Raw genomic sequence first — 7681 nt, forward strand, 5'->3', positions numbered from 1 at the left:
TACAAACGTCCGGTATACAAAGAAGGGCATCATGCTATGTTATAATGATGTAACCTACTGTTAAGCCTTAAAGCAGCCTATGGCCACGGCCGCTAAGCAGCCTAGTGCTTGAATGACCGCCGGTTCTACCTCCTCAATCGGCCAAGTTTGGCCGCCAGTCTCTTCTAGCCAATTATTTAATTTCGCAATAGAATGATCGTGGATTAACTGTCGAAAATATGTAGTATCAAACAGGGTTGGAGGAACCATTTTAAAAGTAGGTGGGCCCAAAGGCGTAGCAGTCAAAGTTAATCAAACTTCTGGGGGGCTTCGCCCCCCAGACCCCCCATGACATTGCTGCATTCCTAATACTTCAAATCTCTTATACATTGTGTATTTGTGTTTTCATGATTGCCTTTTATGCCAACCAGCGAAAAATTTCCATTTTTGGGTCCGATTTGGCCAAATAAATTACGGTACAAAATTGTTAAATTGCTCTATAGCGCTGTACAAAATATGGCGATGTACACACAAATAAAAAGGCAATATACACACACAGTTATAATACCAACCTGGGAGAAATAATCTGCAGCATTACACAGTAGGCCGACGTGCATGCACTGCATAGTATGTAATGATATCATTGTTTTAACCTTGGAGAACAATTAAATTGATTTATAGATTACCACACGCAACCACACCCACACGTGCTTCCCATCAACAGTGGACTCAACATAAAAGTTTGAAGATTAGATTTCATCATTGAGCTATCAAAGATAACACAGGCAAACAAAAATTTTTTTTTTAAAGGCACGGCATGTGAGAGTCATTTTAGGGTATTTCGAGGCCCCTGATTCCAAAAATGCACCTTTTTTTCGAATTGGCTCTAGTTTTTAAGATTGCCTACAGCAAAAACATTTTTTTTGCAATTTTGAGCCTCTATAGATATAGACAAAACTGAAAGTAATCCTAGGCACATTTCTGAGTTGTATAAACGCCATTTGAAATCAATCACCTTAATACTGTATATTTGTTGACTTCAACAATATCAGACCTACTAAGCTACTAAGTACAAATAAAATACATACATTGTTTTGCTTAACAAACTAGACGAATAAGCAAAACAAAGCCATCGATGAACAAACGCAATTCTTTATTGTGGTAGACTTACTATAGGCCTACTAAGCAACACCCATCAAGGTACGAAGGCCATTTATACCGTATCAATAAAGCAGCTGCTTAACATTTTATCCTTGTTACGGAAGAATGTAATCTTGGTTCGAAATTCAATTTCTGGTAGTTTCGAAAATTCGAAGAAACTAAGTGCATTTTTGGAATCAGGGCCCTGAAATAGGCCTACTCTGAAACGACTCTCACCTTTTGTGTCAAAATTGTTTTGTTGGCCTGTGTAATCAAACTAGTGTGTATCAAATGAGTGAAGAGCTTTTTTTTGGAAATCCTTCTCTAAATTACCGCTTTTACTACCTTTTCAAAGAAATTTGGCTTTCAAAAGTGGGTGGGCCAGGCCCACCCAGAAAATAAAGTAGGTGGGCCCAGGCCCACGTGGTTCCTCCATCCCTGGTATCAAAGAGTGACGCAAAATTAGGTCAGCGCGTCATAATCGCCACTGTTGCATTGTGCGGGAATATTTGTTATTGATGGAATATATCCATCTGCGATCACCAGCGCTGTAAATCTTGTTTGTAATTCCCTACGTTTATTTTAACAAAGTCTTAATCCGAAATGCTAGTTTACATCGGCTGGCAATATTGTCGTTTTTATGTCGATTCGATGTTGTCGGACATTGAATAGTTGTTAAAAAGGAGAACTAGGTTAGTTGACATCCGAGGGGAAAAATTTTTTGATCATAAGTTATTTTGCAAAAATTATGCTTCTTTTAGTAATGTCATTCACATCATTGAAATACTTATTTTATTACCTTGCCGTCATCGTCAACACATGTCGAACGTTGTTTTTCGTTGCTAAAAAGAATTCTAGGGGAGTGGCGAACTTCTTTAAAATCAGCCACATTGAAAACACTCGATAGTGCGAGTGTCGTTAGATGGTCCCGCAGTACTGGATTACAATCCCGATAAAGCAGTTCAACAGGCCCAGACTTCAACAACGCTAAGTGATCATTTTAGCATTGTTGCAAGTTTAATTTTATTTACTTGTGCTATCGTTATTTTTATTTTGTATTTTAGCCTCTAAGCACGCAGATTTGGCCGCCGAGAAGGAGCTCCCGGTAGGCCACGATGGCTGCCGAAAAAAAACGAGTTTTAAGGCCTGTACTGTGTTGCAGTTGCAAATTTTGTGCCGTAAGTATTATTTTGAGGCAAAAATGAAAGATTATAAATAGGCTAAAAGCGAATAGCAGAAATTGTTATATTGCAAATTGTGCAGTAGCTTACATGACTTTAAAAGGGCACCTTTGCCCCCCCTGCCCCTCCATCTGCAGAAAAGTTGAGGGCAGGGAGGGCATCCGCCCCCCTTGCCCCCCCGCTTCCGGCGCCCCTGATCACAGTGGGGTAACTAGGTGGGCGGACCGCCCCGGGCGGCATGTCTGGGGGCTGCACTTTCAGACTACGATTTTTGATTTTGATTATAATTTGATAAAAAAACGCATTTCATTTTCACATGCTTTTTCTTGAAGGGGCGGCAAAATCTGATGCCGCCCCGGGCGGCACATTCCCTAGCTACGCCACTGCATGACCATGTAGCCTACTTGGTTTTTCTTGACTTTTCCTAAAATAACAAGGCGGATCTGATGATGTAAAGATTGGTAGCAAAAGTTGTGTAGCCTAGTGTGTTTGTAAATTAAAGATTTTGGTGATGCTGTTTTTGGCCTACGTTTGGCAAAGCATGAAAGCGATTTCTTTTCGCTTACAAGCGACAAGCTCATAATTGCTCCGTGAACATGCGCAAGGAGAGACGTATCGAGGAGTTTTCCATTGTTTTTTGAACTAATTTTGTTCCCAGCTGATGGCTAGAGCAGTCCAGTCAGAAAATCACTTCTTTTTTATAACTTATTGTTTCACGTCTCAAGACGTGAAACAATTATAAAACAGAAAAGACTTTCTTATTGGGTGGATAGTGGAGCATGTTATTCCTTTGTCACAGAATTGCATTGAAAAATCGCACAATACCCAAGCATTTCTTGTGCTATAATATACCAGCTAGCGAGCACGCAGTTGTTCATAAAAAAGAATACGTTCTATCTTTTCTTTTTAGCGACTCGAGAAATACTGTAGTTTTCCACCACCAAATGATCACATACAAATTATTAAAAACAGTAGAAGTTCGATCCAACAAATATCCATTGCTGTATAGCCTACGTTACTGTACAAAAGACATGTAAACCAATATAAATCAAAATTCTATGAAATCATCAAAAATTGCCGTAAATGTGCCTGATTATATTTGAAGGCTTTATATGTAGCTATAAAAACTTCCATAAACGTGTTCTTCATTCACGTACTGGTAGATCTATTAAGCAAATTATTGTTTTTGATAGAGTTTTTTTGTGCTGTCGTTACAGAGAGCCTTGTTAGCCTATTAGGCTATATCATTTTATTCAAAATTACATTCTCATATCAGCAGTGTTTGCAAAACATAAAATGTAGTCTTCTTTTGAACAAAGAAATGGGTGAAGACCAACTTTCAGATGTTCATGCTTGAGTAAAAAAACATTTTGAACATGAGAAAATCCATCGTGGAACCGCAACCAGTGTAGCCTAATTAGCGGTATATAGGCTAGTAGCCTATGGGTTTTTAGAAATTCAAGGTTGATACTTTGCACCGTCTTTTTTAGGTGGTAGATAGATACTAAACTCGATGATCATTTACTCTTTGTCATTGTTGCATCACATTTTCACCACTGGATATAGCGATAAATGGCTTTTGATATGAAATTATATAGACTATTTTTTATTTTATGTTTATTTTTTGTATTTTTATGATCTTATGACATTGATTTTCCTACAGAATTCAATTATTAAAAAATACGCATTGTCTAAATGATGTAAACACAATGTAATCTCTTTCTTTACTTTACATGTCAGATTGCCAGTATTGCGATAAAGATTCAACTACGTTTTATGTGTGCAGGATATGTTTGAACAGAGGTGGGCACCCGCTACTTTTAAAGTAGTGCGCTACCCGCTACCACTACTTGGATCAAAATAGCACGCGCTACCGCTATCCGCTACCAATTTACAAAAGTAGCGCGCTACCCACTACCGCTACTTGGACCGAAGTAGCGCGCGCTACCGCTACTTCTTCCGCTACTTTTGTCTGAAATGACACTAGGAAACACTCTTCAAGTCCCAAGTGACGCAAAAATGACCTTGAAAACGAATGTTAGGCTATCATTCGTTTACACTGTTATTTTAACGTCGTTATAGAAAACACACTCTAAGGGAAATTTATTGTTAGCCTACGCATCTTTCAAAAACACGAGCATTTCAAAATGAGAGTCATTAAGTCCTGCCCACTTTGGCTTAAGCACATCTTTTCTAACAGAGAAAAGTCTCTCCACCGCAGCACTGGAAGGAATGGGGGTGTTGCATTTAATGAACAGATGTTTTAACTCGGTATTCGAAAAGCTCAAGGACTTGCTCCTGTCCGAAAAAAGGCGTTCACAATTGTTAGATAATACCAGCAATTACCTTGATCGCAGATCCACACCAGAAAACGAGATTTCCAAAAGACCGAAACTTTGCAACCAAACCGATTATATAGGCTATGGGCTATATAATAAAATGCCAATGTTTAGCCAATGTTTATGGGGCCTGCTTGACCACGCCAATAGCGCCAAAAAACGAGTATTTTTTCACTTTAAGTTTAAAAGTAGCGGGTAGCGGGAGTGCGACTGAAAAAAAGTAGCGCCTCTCCCGCTACCGCTAATTTGGAAAAAAAATAGCGCCGCTACTGCGGCCGCTACTCCAGCTAAAAATTAGCGCCACTACCGCTACTTTTACCAAAAATGCGGCGCCGCTAGTAGCGGCGCTACAAAAGTAGCGCGCTACTGCCCACCTCTGTGTTTGAATAATAGAAAACTCGCTCTTTTCGTTTCAATAATCTTGAAATTTTTGCTAAATCGCGTCGAAAAAGAGGTTTCAAATTATTACGTGGCGTAGGCCTAGCCTACTGTAGCCTACAAGTTTTGTTTTCTACATAGCTAATATCATAGACATAGATAATGGATAGACAACAAAAAGTGGGCTAATTGGGATTGATTAGTGTTTTTCAACCCAATTACTTTGTTGTCTATCAATTGTCTATGATTGTAAGTCAAAACCACACAAACAAAAACGTCAATATTTTTGGTACTATTGCAAAGTAATGCTTGGTTCCATAAAATATAGAAATTAAGAGTTTCGGAAAGCATTGGTTTATGAAAAACAACTGCAATTTTTGTTTCAATTTGATATTGAAAACGATAAAAACCATTAATATCACGATATCAGGCCGATATAATTAATCATTTTTGCATTGCACAACAATGTAAACCGTCATTGTTTAATGAAAATTTCAGATATTATTTGCATTGTAATATAGTGCAAAGAATGCCAGATTTTCCAACTAGTGAAATATCTATAGGTTTCTTGCATCGAAGATTTCAGAAGTAAAGGACGATCTAAGCATGGACTTCTAAATAGTAGCATCTGGACTGGAAACTCAGTGGGTAACATGAGGCCAAACAGTTGGTACAACAGTTGGCCAACAGTGGGCCAACAGAATTAGTTACTTGGCTGTTGGTCCACTGTTGGCCAACTGTTGTACCAACTGTTTGGCCTCATGTTGCCCACTGAGTTTCCAGTCCAGATGCTACTATTTAGAAGTCCATGATCTAAGATTCTCACGCAAAGCTATCTAATAGCCCATAATACACTGGCACACACACTCCGCATTGCGTTGGAGCGGGCTCATTGTTTTGCAGTGCTTTGCATAAAATTGAATTAGCATGGTAATTAAAAGGAGACAAAATAAAGCAAAATAATCGTTTTTGAGTATCTTTGTAAAAAATTAAATATCAATAAACATACAAAATGTCAGAACATTAACTTTTCAAACTTATGGACAAGTGATTTTCTACACATTAGTACAAATTCTGTTCAAAAAGAGCCAGCAGATCACACGTAACAGTTGGTTGAATTTGGTCCAAAAACGCCCCCCTTCCACTTGAGGAGTTAACTTGCGAAGAAAGGTTGAAAAGCAAAGGGTGAATCTCAAAAGTTTCCCGACCGGTGATGTTAATCATGATGAAATAGTTTTAAATTTCAAATCACAAGACATAAGAAACAACAAAAAACAACTAGAGGCTGACAGACCTTTCGCTACCATCTTGATTGCGCCATAATCTACTGTAGGCTATAACCAATTGAGAGCTGTAACTTACAATGTATTGTTTTTACTTTCATTTTTACTGCTTGTTTGTTTATATGTGACTCTATTGAAACAAAATAAATTGACTTGACTTGTATTAAGCCATCTCGTTTTGGGATGGCCCTTTCCTCTTCCTCGGCTATTAGGCTATACAGATCACTCAAATATCGTTTCCCTGGCTGGTTTGCACTAAAATTTCATGCACACAGTCGTAGTGCAGGCTTTTTCTGCTTCGATTTAAAACATGACTTGCATTGCACGTGATGTTGTTTAAACTGAAGGAGGGCTGCGCAGGATTCCAACCCCACTCTCTTTGTTTCAAGTGTTAGAATCAGGGGCTCTATCCACTTTTAGAATTTGGGGGGGTAATTTTCGGATAGTGGGCTAAAATCGTCTTAGTCTTTCCAACCACTCCAATTAGTGGGGGGGTGATCACCCCCCTCACCCCCCCTTGGATAGAGCCCATGGTTATAATCCAATGGCAGGACAAAGTCAAGGAGATTAGGTGAAGTTGTTATAACCGTCGCATAAAAAAATAGACCTTCGGTATTTACAATGATACAAAAGAAAACAAAAAATACGGTACGATAAAGTTTTGGACTAAGCTTTAAAGTTTTTTGCTCTTTGTTTCATGGTTTTCTATCTACAGTTTTTCAATGCTTCACAAGCCATGTGGAAAAACTGGGCTTGTGAAGTTTTTTATAAGCTTTTCTACATAATATACAAAGCTCAGTTTTTCGACAGGGCTTGTGAAGCATTTAAAAAACTGATTTTTTCATTGCACTAAACAAAGAACTGCTACAGAATAGAGTACGGTGCATAAAATATAGATAAAAGCAGAAGTGATGAAATAATTAAAAATATTCCAGCCTTTTTAACGTTTCGGCGTAGTAGCCTATTAGGTCTATATTAGCGTGTCAAAACATCTTTTTGTTATTTGCATAGTAGAACCTACCAACGTAACTACATTTAAATACTTTTGAACTCGCAATATTTGAACAATGGTGTTTGAACGAAAAGGTCACAACAAAATAACCAATCCTACCAGAATCTACAAGTTGGCCCAGCACCTGTAGTGTACGTATCTATACGACATTGTCAATACATGATAGGCCTACAGAAAACTGCAAATATACGTTATGTACATTGTACAACGCTGCAAGCACACAAGTTTCAAGACAAAATATACCCTAAAGTAACTAATGCTACGTTTTCGACATAACGAAGAATACCTATAGTAGTTGCCAGGAAAATTGAAAGAATAATTTAGGCCAGGTAGGTTACCAATGAGATCTGCGGGCTCCAAATCAAGATA

Source organism: Aplidium turbinatum, chromosome 6, assembly GCF_918807975.1.
Source record: "Aplidium turbinatum chromosome 6, kaAplTurb1.1, whole genome shotgun sequence".
NCBI classification, from domain to species: domain Eukaryota; kingdom Metazoa; phylum Chordata; class Ascidiacea; order Aplousobranchia; family Polyclinidae; genus Aplidium; species Aplidium turbinatum.